The 20384-nt window shown below is 46.1% G+C and overlaps 1 pseudogene; it reads right to left on the reverse strand.

The window, feature by feature from the left end:
* Nucleotides 1-19244: 19244 nt before the first annotated feature.
* LOC124707966 lies at nucleotides 19245-19775 on the reverse strand (annotated as a pseudogene).
* Between the last annotated feature and the right edge of the window lie 609 nt (nucleotides 19776-20384).

The raw sequence follows: 20384 nt of genomic DNA on the forward strand, positions 1-20384 counted from the left end.
TAAAAAGTTGCTTGCAGAACATACTGTTAGATATAAACTGTCTCCTGATCCTAAATTTGCCACATCTCCTATAAACATTAAGGATAAAGATTATGATTTTTCTCTTGATCTATCTCATATAGCTATTGTTGAGAAAACACCCTTTTGTGGTACTGAAAAAGAAAGTGTTGTTGAACACATGACTGAGTTATCTACTCGAGTAGCTTGTTTTCTGATGATGTTAAGAAGCGTACTTACTTTGTTGCTAAAATCTTTCCATTCTCATTAAAGGATGACGCTAAAACTTGGTATAATAGTTTGCCACCTAGTTCTATTAAAAGTCCAAAAGAGTTGCTTAATGTTTTCTTCCGGAAATACTTTCCTGCTAGTGCTCAACATGCTGCTTTGCAGAGAGTTTATAATTTTGATCAAGGAGATGGAGAGAAATTGCCTGAGGCTTGGGTGAGATTTTGCTCTCTTATTAGAGCTCTGCCTGACCATGATTTAGAAAAGCATGATTTACTTGATATATTTTATAGTGGACTAACCATTGAGTCTAGGGCATACCTGGATAGTTGTGCTGGATGTGTTTTCAGGAAAAGAACTCCAGACGAAGCTGAAGAATTATTGGCTAAAATAGGTCGGAATCATGATGATTGGACTACGCCTGAACCAACTCCAACGCCAATAGTGAAGAAGAGGGGTTTAATTAAATTGAATGATGAAGATATGAGGGAAGCCAAGAAGTCTCTCAAGGAGAAAGGTATTAAATCTGAAGATGTGAAGAATCTACCTCCTATAGAAGATATATGTGAGATAATTCCTCCTTCATCCATGATTGAGGTAAACTCCCTTCAATGCTTTACTAGGGAAGATATTCCGTATTCAAAACCTCCTGCGCAATGCTTAGATGAGTTTGATAATTATATTGTTAAGCAAGAAAATTTTAATATGAGAGTAGAGAATCATCTAATGGAAAATTCTCAAGCTATTAGTGAATTGCATGATATTGTGGAGAGAACCTCCAATGATGTTAAGATGCTTGTTAAACATTTTCATATGGTTCAAACTCAAATTGATCAACTCACTAAAGTGCAAAATGACTTGCTAGGAAATAATTCTAAAGAAAAACATGCTTATAAAGTAACAACTAGAGGTGGTGTCTCTACCCAGGATCCTCTATATCCCGAAGGACATCCCAAAAGAATTGAACAAGATTCTCAACACATTGAAACTAGTGCTCCATCTAAGAAAAAGAAAAAGAAACATAAGAATGTTGTAGAATCCTCCGAACTCCGCTAATGATCCTAATAGTATTTCTATTTCGATGCTGAAACTCGAAAGTGGTAATGAACATGATAAAGATAATGATAAGAATGATACTCCTGATAAAGAAGAGGTTGAAAAAGAACCTGAAAAGCATGCTAAAAATAAAAAGTATACTAAAGAAGATTTTATTGCTGAGAAACATGGTAATGAAAGAGAACCTTGGGTGCAAAAGCAAATGCCTTTTCCTACTAAGAAACTAAAATCAAAGGAAGAAGAACACTATAATAAATTTTGTGATTGGATGAAACCTTTATTCTTGCAAATCCCTTTGACTCGATGCTATTAAATTGCCTCCTTATTCAAAGTATATGAAAGATATTGTTACTAACAAAAGGAAAATCCCCAATGAGGAAATTTCCACTATGCTTGCTAATTACTCTTTCAATGGCAAAGTTCCAAAGAAGTTGGGCGACCTGGTATACCTACTATTCCTTGTTCTATTAAGAATAATTATGTTAAAACTGCTCTATGTGACTTGGGAGCCGGTGTTAGTGTTATGCCTTTTTCTCTATACAAGAGACTTTACTTAGATAAGTTGATACCTACTGATATATCTTTGCAAATGGCTGATAAATCTACTCGCTATTCCTGTTGGTATATGTGAGGATGTTCCTGCTCAAGTTACTAATAATCGCTTGATATTAACCGATTTTGTTGTGTTGGAAATGCCTCGAAGATGATAATATGTCCATTATTCTTGGGAGACCTTTTCTTAACACCGCAGGGGCTGTTATTGATTGCAATAAAGGAAAGGTTACTTTCAATGTTGATGATAAGGAACACACCGTCTATTTCCCCAAGAGGATTGAGAAAGCGTGTGGAGTTAATACTATTTCTAATGTGAGAACTATCAAAGTGGGAACTATTGATTGTCCTATATATGAGCCTAAAGAAGAATATCAAATTCTTGTGATTGGATCCATATCAATACAATTCAAGGTAACATGATTGATTTGAGGTTTATTTCCTCATATGCTATGTAAAATTTATTTGGTGGCAAGACTTGATCAACTTTGTTAACAAATACCTTTTATATGCATAGAGGAGGCAAACAACATCTCTTTCTTCCTCCATTTGCTTTAGTTGCTGTAGCACTTTTATTATTCAAAGTTCCTTAATTAATTAGAGTTTTCAAAAAATTTCATGGCCAGTAATAATAAACTTAATACCCAGAACTATGCATTTTTCGAAGTTTTCAAAAATTCGCGAAAATTACACCGTTGGTCCTATTTTTCGACGAGGCACCTGGGAGCACCAGAGGATGACCTGTGGGGCACCACATGGTGCCACACCACAGGCCGGCGCGGCCAGCAAGGGGGGCGCGCCACCCTGTGGTGTGGGCCCCTCCTTGCCCCACTTCTTCATCTCTTTCTCCCAGCATCTTCTCTCTCCCGAAAAAACTCGTACCAACTTTCTCTCACTCGCGTTTTTGCTCAAGAGCTCAGGATTTTTCGATCTCTTTGCTCAGCCCAGATTTCTGTCAGAAATTTGGCACATTTGCTCTCCGGTATGTGACTCCTTCGATTATCCAAATAGAATTTTGTTTGGTTGAGTATATCTTGAATATTTTGCTGCTGTAGGTAACATGTTTAGTGAGCTTGCATGCTTGTTCTAAGTGGTAGAAACTAGTTTTGATGCATGATTAGTACTCTAGCAAGTTCCTATGGTAGTTTCCCTCAATTATATGTCACCAAATCAAGTTTTATATTGATTGTTGAAAATTTCAGAAAATGGAAGGAGGTAGGCACCAACTCAACCAACATGAGTTGGAGGTGCCACAGGTCATGAGAGTTCACCGAGAAGAAGGAGTATATCCCACTTACTATCCGTGTGCGGATTTCATGAGAAGTGCAGGGATCTTGCAGGACGTTCAAAGTTTAATCTCTCGTGCAGGATTGGATGATTTTGTTGATGGGGAACCATGCCAATATGTGAAACTGACTATGTCAGTAGTGCAAGATTTTAAATTCAATTGGTCATGATCTAACCCCATGGTTCAGTACAAAATTTATAATAAAACTGTCAACTTGCCATTCGAGTGATTTTTGTGCAGCAATCGAGTGCCGCAATGGGGATCATGCGAGAAGATAAAGGGATCGCCGCAAGAGCTCTTGGACCTCTTCAAGATGATTTGTCATGGAAGAAGCTTCTCAGAGGATGATGGGAGGATTGTTCAGTCACGGAAAGTGCAGTTAATGCATACATCGAGGGAGGAAGCCATCGTGCACGAGACAACACGGATGAGGTCGAGGAACACCTCGACTCGTCGTAAGATGCAGCAAGCTCTTCGCATCAACACATTGGGCATGAGGATCCTCCACGGTTTTCTTCTGCATCGGTACCTTATTACGACTACTCCATGTATGATCCACCGGCGTGGAACCCAGACCCTCGATGGGGTTGAATTCCACTTAGGCCAAAAGCCTAAGCTTGGGGGAGGTATACCGGCATCACTCATTCTTTGCATATTATGATTGCTGGATACTTGTATATACTTGTTTAGTCTCTTTGAGTGGTTTTCTAATGAGAGGAAGATGATATTTGGGGAAGTGCTGTCTGAAAACAGATTCTGGACTGTTACCGTAAAAATTTGTGCGCACAGTCAGAACGTTATTTTGCGAAGCCAATTTTTGTGAAGGTTCCCCAGGTTGTTATCTAACTTTCATTAGTTGAACACTTTTCGAGCTGAGCAACGTAAGATTTTTGTAAAAATCGATTTCTGTAATGCTGTCAGGTTTTGGCAGATTTCTGCTATCTCGCTTTTCTCGTGTTTCTTTTAGTTTGCTATTTCTTGCTTTCACTTTGTTTCTTTCCCAAAACACAAAAAGACCAAAAATATTTCTGTTGTTTCTCTTCACCATTTGTTTATCTTGGTTTCTTGCATTTGTTTCGCTTTATTTGCTATTGCTAGTCTGCTATAAGAAAACCCAAAAAGATTTTGCTTTGTTTGCTTGTTTCCTTTTATTCTTGTTCTCAAATTCGAAAACACCAAAAATATTTGCTGTTCTTCTTTGGTTTGTAAAGTTCATTATGAGTTCAATGGTCTTCGGTGGCTGGAGCGTAGTTTTCGTTTCATATTATCCAAGCTACACAAGTGAAAAGGCAATAATGACGATCTACGACAATCTGATTATGGTGAGAGGCTGGTATGAACTCTATTTGTTTTCATTTTTGTACATATACTCATCCATGTGAGCATGCTTAGTTGGTTCATGTGAGGTATATGTCATTTAAGAAAGTCTAGTAGTTGATGATCTCTCATGATTAGCTCCAATTTATTAATATGAGTAGCATGTCATGGATGTTTGCTTGCATTGTTTTATTCATAAGTAAGTATGGCATTGTGGTATCCTCCTCTGAATAATTCATTTATATCGACTTGGCACATGCTCACGCATGCATATGACTGAACAAAAGTCAATTAAGCCTCAATGATTTATATTGCTTCGTAGTTCTTGTATCACTTTTATGCCTCGGTTAATTTATTTTGCCGCAAGCATGATTATGACGAGTCATCGCTCTCTTGATTCGTCGCTCCCTAGTCTTTTGCTAGCCTTCACTTGTACCGAGCGGGAACGCTGCTCGTGCTTCCAAACACCTGAAAACCAAGTTATTCCAAAGTGTCCACCATAAATACCTATGCATGGCATTTCAAACCATTCCAAGTAAATTCTCATGCGCTACCTTTAAAACCTTCAAAATGCTTCTCAATTTGTGTTAATGTTTCATAGCTCATGAGGAAGTATGTGGTGTTTAGCTTTCAACCTTGTCATTTACTTTTGACGGACTCTCATATGGAATAGTGGCACATCCGCTTATCCAATAATTTTGCAAAAAGAGCTGGCAATGGGATTCCCGATCCCGAATTAATTAATTTAAATAGACACTCCTCCATGGTTTGTGATTGTTGGACGGCACCCGAAGGATTCGGTTAGCCATGGCTTGTGTAAGCAAAGGTTGGGGGAGTGTCATCATCATAATAAAACTAAACTAAAAAGGCGCTCCTTCATGGTATGTTATTGTTGGCAGGCACCCGAGGATTCGGTTAGCCATGGTTTGTGTAAGAAAGGTTGGAAGGAGTGCCACATAAACATGCAAATAATTCATGGGAGCCGCTCTTGAAAGTCCGGTTGGCGAGGTAGTTGGTGTACCCATTACCATTCGTTGACAACAACAAACACCTCTCAAAATAATTTTACTCCTGATTTACAAATGAAAAGCTCTAGCGCATGTTAATCCCTGCTTCCCTCTGCGAAGGGTCAATCTTTTACTTTTATGTTGTGTCTCCATCCTTTCTTTGAGCACTTTCTTGAGAGCACAACTGTCATTCTTAGTGTAATATGCTTGTCTCAAAATATGATTGATTGTGGTATAACTTTGATGCTTTTATCTTTGACAATCACTACTTCTAGTCTTTCTATGAACTCCGGAGGTGCCCGGGCATTTATGTTTTGCCAATCAAATACGAGCAAGCGAGATACCACTTTATCATACTCTCTTATGAACATTGCAATCCTGCTTATATACATGATTCATGATGCTTATTATTAATTGTTGGTACCTCTTCATGATTGACGTAGTTGTTAGATGATCTTATTTGCATGTATCTTATTATGAACTGCTTAAGTATTAGCCATATCATGAGAATATATACATCATATGAACAAATGTGTTCGTGAAAGTTCTTTTATCGCTTAGTTGTTAACTGAATTGCTTGAGGACAAGCAATAAGCTAAGCTCGGGGGGAGTTGATACGTCCAAAACGTATCTACTTTCCCGAACAGTTTTGCTATTGTTTTGCCTCTAATTTGTGTATTTTGGATGCAACTAACACGGACTAACGCTGTTTTCAGCAGAACCGTTACGGTGTCTCGTTTTTGTGCAGAAATCCAACTTTCGGGAAAAACCTCGGGATTTTGACGAAAGGCCCTATTTTCCCGGAATAATGACGGAGCCGGAAGGACAAATCAAGTGGAGGCCCGAGGGCCCCACACCATAAGGCGGCGCGGCCTAGGGGGCCCGCGCGGCCCTATGGTGTGGCCCCTCGGCTGGCCTCCGACGCCCTCCTTCGGACTATTTATCGGCCTCGACCTAAAAACGCACGGGGAGAAGTCGAAGTCGCCAGAAACCCTCCAGAACGCCGCCACATCGCGAAACTCCGTCTCGGGAGCCAGAAGTCTCCGTTCTGGCACTCCGCCGGGACGGGGAATTAGAGGAGATCATCGCCGCCATCACCGCCAACGCCTCTCCATCAACCAGCCATGTTTCCCCCATCCATGTGTGAGTAATTCCCCCACTGTAGGCCGAAGGGGATGGTAGGGATTGGATGAGATTGGTCATGTAATAGCATAAGATTGTTAGGGCATAGTGCCTAGTGTCCGTAGATGGTACTTTGATGATATTGTTGCAACTTGTTATGCTTAATGCTTGTCACTAGGGCCCGAGTGCCATGATCTCAGATCCGAACATGTTATTATTTCATCATGATATTCATTTTTTATGGTCTTACCCGCAAGTTGTATACACATGTCGTCGTCCGGAACCAATGGCCCCGAAGTGACGAAATCGGGACAACCGGAGGGAATGGTAGTGACATGAGGATCACATGTGTTCATGGAGTGTTAATGCTTTGCTCCGGTACTCTATTAAAAGGAGTACCTTAATATCCAATGAGTTTCCCTTGAGGCCCGGCTGCCACCGGCTGGTAGGACAAAAGATGTTGTGCAAGTTTCTCATTGCGAGCACGTACGACTATAATTGGAACACATGCCTATTGATTGATTAGTACTTGTTGACGTCAGAAACCCCCTGGCGGGCAGAGACGGGCAACACAGTAGAGCCGGGAACAACTAGGGCTGCGGCTGGCCCCAGTCCCTCAGAGCGACGGCCCGCAAAGCCTCCTGGTCGCACGTCCGATGTTTATCACAAGGGCGTGCCACCTGACCTATACCTGGTCCGGAAGGTGTGGATGATGCCTCGCTTAGTTTCCTGCATGGCATACACGTAAACATTAAATACGAGCCTCGATCGGCTCTCAGGTTATCCTGTGAATCGGCTCAAAGAGCCGATCCACCCATGATCCGGACGGGGTGTCCGAATATTTGGTGGTCCTGCTTGATCAAGATAAAGCTGATTAGATCTACGACGATTTGGGGTTTTCACCGCATAATCGGATCATCCTACTCACGATTGGGCCTCGCGCTCGCGCACGGTGACCGTAAGCCGATCCTAGACAGGGCCTAAAAACCAACACGAGGTTGATCCCCGGAACATCCTTTCTAGGGCTAGCAAACGCCACCCTACACGCCGCTGGATCCTCCAACCCTTTGTAAGGCCTAACTATTGCGGATGTTAAACTAATCCTTGATGAAACAAGGAGCAACCGTAACGGATCAGATCTACTAAACTATAATCAAGCGGGGTGCCGCCCCTACACCTAAGATAGGTGTAAGGGCGGCTAGACATGCAAGGGTTGCACTACGATAGCATGTAATATGAAGAACAATGCTAACCCTAACATATCTAAGATAACTACGTTGCTCGCCATCAAAAAGGCTTCGGTACGAGCAACGCATGAACAACGTGGGCAGGCTTGTCTGCCTAGATCGCAAGATGCGATCTAGGCGGCATGGTGCTTACCGGTAGAAACCCTCGAGACGAAGGAGTTGGCGATGCGCCGAGATTTGTTTGTGGTTGAACGTTGGTTGTTGTTTATTCCATAAACCCTAGATACATATTTATAGTCCAGGCGGACTTTCTAATGTGGGCGTGCACTAAACCGTGCACGGGTAAGATTCTAACTTCTAAACTAAGATGCGATCTAATATATTACAGATACATAGGCAATTAAGCCCAACTTGGTATAAAAGGCCGATTCACGTATTTCTTCCATGTATATATCTTCAAGTCCATCTTGATCGCGGCCCACCTCTGACTCGGTCAAATTCTGGTGATAACACATGCCCCCTGGTTTTGGAAATGACATTTCCAAAATCATTATGCCTTTCTTTCGTCGGGTCATGTCGTGGCAGAACCGTCGCAGTATCCGTCATCATGATGCCTTGCCTTCTCAACTTCTCCGCGTGACCTGGCAGTTTTTTCTTTTTCCTTCAGGCACCACTTCCTCGGAAACTGCTGTGGCATTGAATTCCCACTATATCCCCTTTTATTTAACCGCTCCGCACAGTTTATTCTTCTCATCATCTCCGCATTAGCACTCCAAAAACCCTTCTGCGCACCATGTCTTCTTCTTCCTCCACCTCATCGGAACTCTCCCTTGGGTCCTCCTCCTCCCGCGAGACGCCACCGGACATTCGCGCACCAGAAAAATGGGACCTCGAAGACCACGCCTCCTCCATCTGGTCCGAGGAAGACAAGTCCTTGACCGGTGGGGAGAGCGACCTCCGCTTCCTCGCTGACGGGGAATCGGAGGAGGAGAGCGATGACGATCGCTTCTCCTGGGATGACTTCACCTCCTCCGAGGAGGCGAAGGAGGAGGAGGAGGAGGAGGAGGACGATGATAGCTCCTCCGACGAGCCGCCGGCCAAACGCCGCTGCCTCTGGCCCGGGAACCTCAGCGACGTCGACAGCGACGATGACGACGCTGATGAGGAGGACGAGGACAACGAGGGCCCTGCCGGCGGTCGCTGGAGCAGCGACGACGAGCCGGCGGGGAGTAGCGCCGACAGTGGCGATGACGGTGATGACGACGATGAGGGCAGCAACGGCCCCTAGATAGGGTCTTAGCATAGGGCCAGTAGTAGTAGACGGGGCAATGTATCCCCTAGCAACTCCTTTTGAGAGCAATTTCGGCTCTTTGTGTAAGAAATCTGGCTATCAATGAAGAATTTCCCTTAATTTGATCTTGCCGATTCCTTGTATGCCAATTTAGCCGATTTTTCCTCATCCCGGCTCCGCCGATTGTTAGCTTAATCGATGTTCAATGAGCCGATGGCAACACATAAGTCCTTCATTATAACCTGCGGGGCGGTCCAAATCAGTCATCCCTTCAAACGGTAGTTGCGAACCTAACTTGAATTCAGATCCCCCAACTTCCAACTGAACAGATCCGAACCGCAGTCACTGAGCGTAGTGCTGGATTTAATGGCAAACTCCTGAAAAAATGCCTGATCTCATCATTAACTTTAGGTTTCAGACACTTTTCTGCCGAATCTCCCTCTTCCAGATCCTCTTCTGTCTTCGAGAAAGCTTCAGGATCGGTTGCTGAATCAACTCGAACGTCGAAGCCGCCACTTCGCTGCAACAGATATCATTTGTCCATAAATCCCCTGGTGATATTCTGCAGTGACGTTTTATAATCCTGCTCTGTCTTTTAACATCAACCATCTCGTAAAATAAAATGGAGATGCAGAGCCAGCCGATTCCAGCAAAAATCGGCTCCCTATAGCAAAGGATCCTTGAGGGCAAACTGCCCCCCGAGCCTCAGTCAGAGTGAGGACAGCAGTGAGCCGACCAACTCAGCCATCCTTGGTTTCCAACTTATAGAGCAGGACCAGCCGATCCGACAGAATCGGCCCCCAAGAGCAGAGCACCTTCGAGGCGAGCTGCCCCCGAGCTTCTTCGGCTTTAATCCTTGCGCCTTGCCGATCGGATCGGCTCATCATCTTCGGCGAGGCTGCAGAATCTCTCGGTGAGGATGTCCTTGAATTTCTGACGCCCTCCAAACTCTGGGTGCAACAACCCCTGGAAGTGACAGTACTGAGTCGAAAACGTGACAGCCGATGGCTCTGTCATCGGCTGTTCTCCTGGTCTTAGAAGAGATATGCTCCCTTTCTTAGGCTCATCCCTAACCTGACTGGCACGCTTATGCTGCCCTTGCCGTTAGTCAGGGTCACGATCCTCAATCCTGCAGTCCTGGTTCCAGCAGATGTCACGTTCCTGCTCCATTGATCCTTAAGTCGATGTCTGCACATCGGCTGTGCTTAAATTTTTTTGAATTTTTACGGCCGATTTATGCGTCGGCCCCCATACTTTAATACCCATCACCAAAGGATGAGATACTTCTACTGCATATCCTCGTGTTTTACTCACCTGGGTGCCCCCCCGAGCCGATTCTGTCAAGAGAATTGATGGTATCGGCTCTGTTGGATTACATGTTGAGCCCAGGCGAGAATGGATGGTGAGGATAATTTTGGCCGATTGCCGGGATCGGCCTCCACGTTGCTTGTTCGATGAAGGTTTTGTAATGTTCCTTCATGGACTTTTTGGGGCCGATCACAAAGATCAGCCTCGCCATGTTTGTTCATCGACGTTTGCTTTGTTACACGGTCAGGCTCGTGGATAAAACCAGCCTAACCCCGTTCTTTGTCACGTCGATGCGCTCGCAGCCGTCCAAATTGATGCCCGAGAGTGGCTCTTGGCCCGATGTCTCCCAAACGTCCATGCCGACCGTTGAAACCTCGACCGAATCATCTCGCGTGGACGACTTCTACTTCATCTCCATCCCACTCGTATCGTGCATTGGTGCATCGTGGATGGAATGCAACAGTTGGCGTGGATCCAATCTCTCCCTAGTAGGACAAGCGTAGGTACTCTTGCTCGTCGACGATAAAGAACGTCGTAGGGACAGCTTTTCCTTCCTACGGTCAGATCCACATTCGAACACCTTGTGCGTCGGATGCTTGGCCGTTGAAATCGCTCGGTGTTACGTTGGTCTTGATCAGATCCGAGCTGGAGCGTCCCAACCGACGTAGCATGGAGTATGGCATAATGTTGACTGCCGCTCCGGTGTCCACCAACATCTTGTTGACAGGCTGCCCATTGATGTATCCTCGCAAGTACAGGGCCTTCAGATGCCTGTGACTTCTTTCTTTCGGCTTCTCAAAGATGACCGGCCGTGGGCCGCAGTCTAATTGCGCCACAGGTGCTTCATATAATCTTGGAGCGCTAAACTCCGTTGGAAGAATGAAGACCATATTTGTGCCAGCCGATGTATCATCATCGGCTTTCCTCTGCTTGGGGCGCCACTCTTTTCTTTGTGGCCGACCTTCTTCGTCCGTGGTTCGCCGAACTTTGGCGGCCGGATCAGGCCGTGCCTTCCTTAGCGTGTGCAGGTACAATCTTTCAGCTTCTTCCAACCCACGCGGACGCCGAACCCTTCGCTTCGGGAACGGCTGAGCCCATCGGGGCACCACCCGGGCCGATGATATTTGTCTTCTTCATCATCGTCCTCTAGTTCCTCGAGATCTTCCACCCGAGCGGACTCAGCATGCTTATTCCGAGGCGGGAGAGGCCCTAGATGCTTGAACACGGACACATTAGCGGCATCCTTCTTCCTTTGTTTGCATTCTGGGCAGTTCTCGATTGTTGGCAATCGGCTCATTCCTGAGTCCCAACAATGTTTGAAGAACGGACAGTCCCAGTGCCTATCCATGTCATCCTGCCCCTTGACCTTCCTTCAGCGCGACGATTGTACCCGTCGTTGCTCCTATCATGTTGACGGTACCTCCTGACCTCTGCATCAGACCGACAATTTCTCTCATCATCTACGTCGTAGTGCCGATGTCGGTCGTACTGCTGCCCATATTTGTTGAGGAGATGCTCGGAGAGTGGACGTTGATACCGCACGCTTCTCACTTCCTCCTCTGCCAGGTACCGTCTGTCATCATCTTGGGGCCGGTCATGTGGATCGGCCCCCTCTTTGTCCTCGCCACGGGAGTGGCTGCTTTCTGCTTCGTCTTTGCCATGGCGGCTCGCAAGCCCTGCCATGTTGACACCAAAGGAGAACTTTGGCTGGCCTATGGAGTGGCTGAGATCCACCATGTTGACGCCAGGCGACGGACGTGAGTCTCTACCGAGCTTGATATCGTGCGGCTGGGTCTTCTCAGAGGAGCCGATGAGTTCGGCTTCGAGGGTTGCCTTGATCTCGTCATGTTTCTTTTTGAGCTCCTCGGGCAGATCCTCGTACTTCAGCGACCTGGTGCGTTCTTCTGACGGGGCGGACAGGTCCACTCCATCAAGCGCGCCTTCCGGTGTGAAACCCTTCCACCTGACGCCATGGGAGCGGGTTCGGTGGAAAGAGCCGATGAGTTCGGCTTCGAGGGTTGCCTTGATCTCGTCATGTTTCTTCTTGAGCTCATCAGGCAGATCCTCGTACGTGACCGGAGTATCTTCCGCCATCTCGGATGTAGACGGCGATGTTGTGGATGTTGAAGGTTGTCCCACCGGGCGTGCCAGAATGTGTTGACGTCAGAAACCCCCTGGCGGGCAGAGACGGGCAACACAAGTAGAGCCGGGAACAACTAGGGCTGCGGCCGGCCCTGGTCCCTCGGAGCGATGGCCCGCAAAGCCTCCCGGTCGCACGTCCGATGTTTATCACAAGGGCGTGCCACCCGACCTATACCCGGTCGAGGAAGGTGTGGATGATGCCTCGCTTAGTTTCCTGCATGGCATACACGTAAACATTAAATACGAGCCTCGATCGGCTCTCGGGTTATCCCGTGAATCGGCTCAAAGAGCCGATCCACCCATGATCCGGACGGGGTGTCCGAATATATGGTGGTCCCGCTTGATCAAGATAAAGCTGATTAGATCTACGACGATTTGGGGTTTTCACCGCATAATCGGATCATCCTACTCACGATTGGGCCTCGCGCTCGCGCACGGTGACCGTAAGCCGATCCTAGACAGGGCCTAAAAACCAACACGAGGTTGATCCCCGGAACATCCTTTCTAGGGCTAGCAAACGCCACCCTACACGCCGCTGGATCCTCCAACCCTTTGTAAGGCCTAACTATTGCGGATGTTAAACTAATCCTTGATGAAACAAGGAGCAACCGTAACGGATCAGATCTACTAAACTATAATCAAGCGGGGTGCCGCCTCTACTCCTAAGATAGGTGTAAGGGCGGCTAGACATGCAAGGGTTGCACTACGATAGCATGTAATATGAAGAACAATGCTAACCCTAACATATCTAAGATAACTACGTTGCTCGCCATCAAAAAGGCTTCGATACGAGCAACGCATGAACAACGTGGGCAGGCTTGTCGCTGCCTAGATCGCAAGATGCGATCTAGGCAGCATGGTGCTTACCGGTAGAAACCCTCGAGACGAAGGAGTTGGCGATGCGCCGAGATTTGTTTGTGGTTGAACGTTGGTTGTTGTTTATTCCATAAACCCTAGATACATATTTATAGTCCAACTGGACTTTCTAATGTGGGCGTGCACTAAACCGTGCACGGGTAAGATTCTAACTTCTAAACTAAGATGCGATCTAATATATTACAGATACATAGGCAATTAAGCCCAACTTGGTATAAAAGGCCGATTCACGTATTTCTTCCATGTATATATCTTCAAGTCCATCTTGATCGCGGCCCACCTCTGACTCGGTCAAATTCTGGTGATAACAGTACTTGGATACCATTTTATTGGCCTGGGAGGCCTAATTTCCCAGCCGCGAGCCCAGGAGACTTCGACGAATTCAGACAAAATTGGCGTGTTCGTTCAAACATAAGCGAAATTTAATGATATTTAACATATAGATGCGAGTTCGTACATAAATAGGCCGAATTCGTACATATATTTGAATTCGGCGATAGGCAAACTAAAACTTAAACTAAAAAACGGCCTACTACATGCCGAAATGCCGGTAGAAGGACGTGTAGTCGCCGCCGTCGTCGTCGTCGCTCGAGCCGGCGTTGTCTCCGAGCGGCGGCGCCTCGTACCTGCCGGCTAGTGCCTCAGCCGGCGTCGCCGGTGCGTGGCGGCGACGGACGGTAGATGTCGTCGCCGCTCGCTCTCCTCGAGCTTCACCACCTCCTCGGGCGCGGCGTTCCTAGCGGCGGATGGTCCGGCGGCGCGGGCGGCGAGTTGACGTGCGACAGCCCGCATCCAGCGGCCCGCCGCCGGCCGCTCCGCCCTCTCGGCGCTCCCAGTCCCGCCTGGACCACTCCAGTGCGGCGTCCTCGGGGAGGCTGTTGTCGGCGGGCACCAGGTCCTTCAGCGACCTGGCGATCGCCTCCGCCACCGCGGCGTCCTCCGCGCGCTTCGCCTCCTCCTCGGCGGGCTGGTTTGCGACGGCCTCCTTCTTCGACGACTTCCTCTTCCGCCCGCTCTACGGAGAGGAAGGCTGGTCGCGGATGACGAGGGCGCCGCTGCTGCGCCCTCTGGTCGGCGGTGGCGATGCCGGTTCCTTCTTGACGGTCGAAGGAGACGCCCACTCCTTGACGGTGGCCGGCGTCGACCCGCCGGACCTGGACGCCGACCGCGAGCCAGACGAGGAGGAGGATGCCGCCATCCTCCTCGGCATCCAGGAACTACCGTGCCGGCGTGACACGGTAGCCGCCACCGGCGGCGGCATCCCCAGGACGGGGGAGTTCCCGTCCTCGATGTGCGCGAGCACATTCTCGAGGGTGCGGCCAGGCGCGCTCCACCATCGGCGGCGGCCGGCGGCGTTATTCCTTGCCGAAGGAGGAGGAGGGCCGTCGTACGCCCGGAGTTCGCGTTCGTACCTGCGCCGGAAGAACGCGATCCACGATTCGTGGTTGTCGGGGAAGAACCGCGGATCCGCGCGCTGCTCGTCACTGAGAGTGACGAGCACCTCGTTGATCGCCGTTTCGAGTAAGTCCCCACCCGTTGGCGGCGGCGGGATCGGCACGCCGCCTGCGCTCAGCCTCCATCCCCCCGGTGCGCGGAAGTCCGGCGGCGCCGGGTAGCCCGCCGCGTGGAGGAGCCGTCCCTCCCATTGGTGGAGAGAGCGGCGACCGAAGCCGTTGTTGGCCGCATCGCTTGTCCCCAAGCGAAACTGAGCTCAGTAAACAAAACCACATGTTTATGGAGTGAAGAGTCGATAAACAAAATACGGACAAGAAGCATCATATTAATTCACACAAGACATTCTAGTGAACAACTTCTTCATATAATTCAACTTGAAACAAGTAAAAGGAAATCACAAATAAAGGTGCATAGGAAATCATAATTGATGGTGGCAAACTTCATTCTTGGTCAGAGAACAGTTAACATGTTGTACTTATCTATTGAGCAGCTGATACGTCCAAAACGTATCTACTTTCCCGAACACTTTTGCTATTGTTTTGCCTCTAATTTGTGTATTTTGGATGCAACTAACACGGACTAACGCTGTTTTCAGCAGAACTGTTCCGGTATCTCGTTTTTGTGCGTAAATCCAACTTTCAGGAAAAACCTCGGGATTTTGACGAAAGGCCCTATTTTCCCGAATAATGACGGAGCCGTAAGGACAAATCAAGTGGAGGCCCGAGGGCCCCACACCATAAGGCGGCGCGGCCTAGGGGGCCGCGCGGCCCTATGGTGTGGCCCCTCGGCTGGCCTCCGACGCCCTCCTTCGGACTATTTATCGGCCTCGACCTAAAAACGCACGGGGAGAAGTCGAAGTCGCCAGAAACCCTCCAGAACGCCGCCACATCGCGAAACTCCGTCTCGGGAGCCAGAAGTCTCCGTTCTGGCACTCCGCCGGGACGGGGAATTGGAGGAGATCATCGCCGCCATCACCGCCGACGCCTCTCCATCAACCAGCCATGTTTCCCCCATCCATGTGTGAGTAATTCCCCCACTGTAGGTCGAAGGGGATGGTAGGGATTGGATGAGATTGGTCATGTAATAGCATAAGATTGTTAGGGCATAGTGCCTAGTGTCCGTAGATGGTACTTTGATGATATTATTGCAACTTGTTATGCTTAATGCTTGTCACTAGGGCCCGAGTGCCATGATCTCAGATCCGAACATGTTATTATTTCATCATGATATTCATTGTTTATGGTCTTACCCGCAAGTTGTATACACATGTCGTTGTCCGGAACCAATGGCCCCGAAGTGACGAAATCGGGACAACCGGAGGGAATGGAAGTGACATGAGGATCACATGTGTTCACGGAGTGTTAATGCTTTGCTCCGGTACTCTATTAAAAGGAGTACCTTAATATCCAGATAGTTTCCCTTGAGGCCCGGCTGCCACCTGGCTGGTAGGATAAAAGATGTTGTGCAAGTTTCTCATTGCGAGCACGTACGACTATAATTGGAACACATGCCTATTGATTGATTAGTACTTGGATACCGCTTTATTATTATCTGCAAATGCCCTGCTATGATTGTTACATGAGTTTCTCTCATCCATGCAACGCCCGTCATCCGTCCCCGTGCCTACGAGTATTTTAATCTCGCTCGTTTACTAAAATCACTACTCGCTGTCTTTGTTACTCTGTCGTCGTTATTTCACTACTCGCTACTACTATAAAGCCGTTACTATCGATAAACTCTTGCGAGCAAGTACTGTTTCCGAGTGCAACTGAATTGACAACTCCGCTGTTAAGGCTTTCAAGTGTTCTTTGTCTCCCTCGTGTCGAATCAATAAATTGGGTTTTACTTCCCTCGAAGACTCGTTGCGATCCCCTATACTTGTGGGTCATCGCAGAGCATTCTTATATTAAAGCTTATACGGCAAAACTTGCATACTCAATCATAATAATCTCCTCATAATCATTGATAACCTTCAAAGCTATATTCATTCGGATAAAACTTGTACTCAACAAGGAAGAATAAAAGGCATGATTAAATAAATCACAATATAGATGGTTAGATCACAACAACTCAATTGCTTGCTTAAGATGGAGGGAAATAGGTTTACTAACTCAACATAAAGTAAAAGATAGGCCCTTCGCAGAGGGAAGCAGGGATTAAATCATGTGCTAGAGCTTTTTAAGTTTTGAAATCATATAGAGAGCATAAAAGTAAAGTTTTGAGAGGTGTTTGTTGTTGTCAACGAATGGTAGTGGGTACTCAAACCCCCTTGCCAAACAGACCTCCAAAGAGCGGCTCCCATGAAGGACGTTATCTCTACCAACAAGGTAGATCATCCCCCTTCTCTTTTGTTTACACATGTACTTTAGTTTATTTAAGGATGACACTCCTCCCAACCTTTGCTTTCTCAAGCCATGGCTAACCGAATCCTCGGGTGCCTTCCAACATTTCACATACCATGGAGGAGTTTCTATTGCAAAATTAAGTTGCTTACTGATGAATCAGGGCAAAACATGTGAAGAGAGTTATTAATGAAAGTTGATTAATTGGGGCTGGGAACCCCGTTGCCGACTCTTTTTGCAAAATTATAGGATAAGTGGATGAAGCCACTAGTCCATTAGTGAAAGCTGCCTAACAAGACTGAAAGATAAAACACCACATACTTCCTCATGAGCTATAAAACATTGACACGAATAAGAGGTAATAATTTTTGAATTGTTTAAAGGTAGCACATGAAGTATTTACTTGGAATGGCAGGGAAATACCACATAATAGGTAGTTATGGTGGACACTGATGGCGTTGGTTTGGTTTAAGGGTTTGGATGCACGAGAAGTATTCTCTCTCGGTACAGGTCTTTGGCTAGCAAGGTTAATTAGCAAGCATAAGAGTTGAGGGAAACAAACAAATATACATGTGATAGAAACAATCATGCATCTTCCTTGTAAGCACAAACAATTTTAACTTCAGAATACTAAGCTAGGAACTAACAAGAAAGATAATAACATATCTACATGTATTTCCTCTTTTCTACTTAAACTCAAAGTGTTGTTGCTATTGACCAATGCTAAGTTTGCCAAAACCAAATAGATATACTCAATGCTCCCAAAGTGATACCAATACTAACAACAAGATCAATCATATAATAGAGATTGCAAACTAAAATAAGATGTGCAATATGTAAATGATAAGACTTCTCATTAATATTCCATAATGATAACTCACACCAAGGGATACATAGATAACCAACTAAAGAGAGATACTTCCATACCGCAACACATCTTATATGATAACTTCCCTACTCATGATATGACACTACTTGATAGTAAAAAGGTAAAAGATAGTGATGATGTGATACCGCGGCACTCCCCCCAAGCTTGGAACAAACCAAGGGGGTGCCAATACCGATGATGAATTACTCCTTCGGTGGTGTAGATGGCCCGTTCCTGCGATTCTTAAAGATCTCCTTCAGCTTCAACTTCTCAGTTTGGCAATTCTGCACTAAGACTCGAAGAGATTCATTGTTATCCAAAGATGGCGGTGGTGGCCTTGTGATGGGAATTGAGTGATATTCCAACGATTCTCGCGAAGTCGGTTGTTCTCCTCCTGAAGTATCTCCACCTCCCTCCTCAGAGCACGGTATTGATCACAAAACTCATCGGTAACCCGTAGTGCTTCCTCCACAGCAGGGAAAGAGTTGAGGCTAAGAGCAGGCGGTAGAGGTCCCTACAAGTTATGAGAAAAAGAACGTCCAGTGTTAACCGATCCCACCAAGATTGGCTTACTCCTCACAGATTGCCGCTTTCTTTTTGTTGATGACATCCCCTTCACTTCCTCCTTGAATTCTTCTTCCAACTCGGGATCTTGAATATATTCCTCCAAAGGCTCCTTGTCCTTGTTATTGGAGACCATGGTGCTTCTAGATCAAAGCAGATCCTGGCAGAAAACAGCTCGAAACAAAACACGACGAGAAAACGATATACGGACCTCCAGGGGTCCGGGGGATTATATAGCAGAAATTTTCACGACAAAAGGAAAGTACCAGGTCGAACCAGAGTCGGAGAGGGGAAACGAGAGGCCCTCCTCATAGGGCGGCGCGGCTAGGCTGGGGCCCGCGCCGGCCTATGGGGGCACGCCCTCGTGCGTCTCCTCCACTCCGTTTCGATCTCGTAATTTTTCATATTTTCCAAAAGTTGCAAAAACATTGTTCGGAAAGTTAAACGCGGACTTTTCTTACCAGAACTGTTACCTATTCAAAGTCGAACTCTGCAAGATTGTCAACTTGGCCTTTGATGAAGGCTTCCGGAGTTACCACTCGAATAACATCAACATCTTCATTATAAGAATCACCAGAGATATAATGCTTGAGTCTTTGTCCATTCACCACTTGTGTGGCATTACATTGCAGAGAGCTAATTTTAATTGCCCCTGAACGATACACCTCCACAATGACATATGGTTCTTCCCATTTTGAGAGTAATTTCCCTGCAAAAAATCTGAGACGAGACCGATACAATAGGACTTTATCCCCAACATTAAATTCTCTTTTGATAATTCTTCTATCATGCCATTTCTTAACTTTCTCTTTAAAGAGTTTAGCATTTTCATAAGCTTCACTTCTCCATTCATCTAAAGAATTCAATTGTAGCAATCTTTTCTTACCGGCAAGTTTAGGATCTTTATTTAGTTCTCTTACAGCCCAATAAGCTTTGTGCTCTAGTTCTAAAGGTAAATGACAAGCTTTCCCATAAATCATTTTATACGGTGACATACCCATGGGATTTTTATAAGCAGTTCTATAAGCCCATAGTGCTTCCTTCAATTTAATAGCCTAGTTCTTTCTAGATTTATTAACAGTCTTTTGCAAGATAGATTTAATCTCTCTATTCGATAATTCTACTTGCCCACTAGTTTGAGGATGATAAACGGAAGCAATTCTATGATTAATACCATATTTAGCAAGAGTTTTTCTAAAACCACCATGAATAAAATGAGAACCTCCATCGGTCATAATATATCTAGGAACTCCAAATCTAGGAAAAATAATATCTAAAAGCATTCTTAAAGAGGTCTCACCATCAGCACTTTTTGTAGGTATGGCTTCCACCCATTTAGTAACATAATCAACAGCGACAAGTATATGAGTGTTACCTTCTGAAGAAGGGAAAGGCCCCATGAAGTCAAATCCCCAACAGTCGAATGGTTCAATAACAAGAGTATAATTCATAGGCATTTCATTGCGTCCGGAGATATTACCAACCCTTTGACATTCATCACAAGATAAAATAAACTTTCTTGCATCTTTGAAGAGAGTTGGCCAATAAAAACCTGATTGTAGAACCTTTTGCGCGGTTCTATCTCCGGCGTGATGTCCTCCATAAACACTACCATGACACTTACTCAATATCTCTTGTTGTTCATATTCGGGAACACATCTTCGCAGAATACCATCCTCTCCTTCTTTATATAAGTGTGGGTCATCCCAAAAATAATGCCTCAAGTCATAAAAGAATGTCCTCCTTTGCTGAGCTGAAAAGGTTGGAGGCAAGTACTTGGATAC

The sequence above is a fragment of the Lolium rigidum genome, chromosome 4 (genome assembly GCF_022539505.1).
Source record: "Lolium rigidum isolate FL_2022 chromosome 4, APGP_CSIRO_Lrig_0.1, whole genome shotgun sequence".
NCBI lineage: Eukaryota > Viridiplantae > Streptophyta > Magnoliopsida > Poales > Poaceae > Lolium > Lolium rigidum.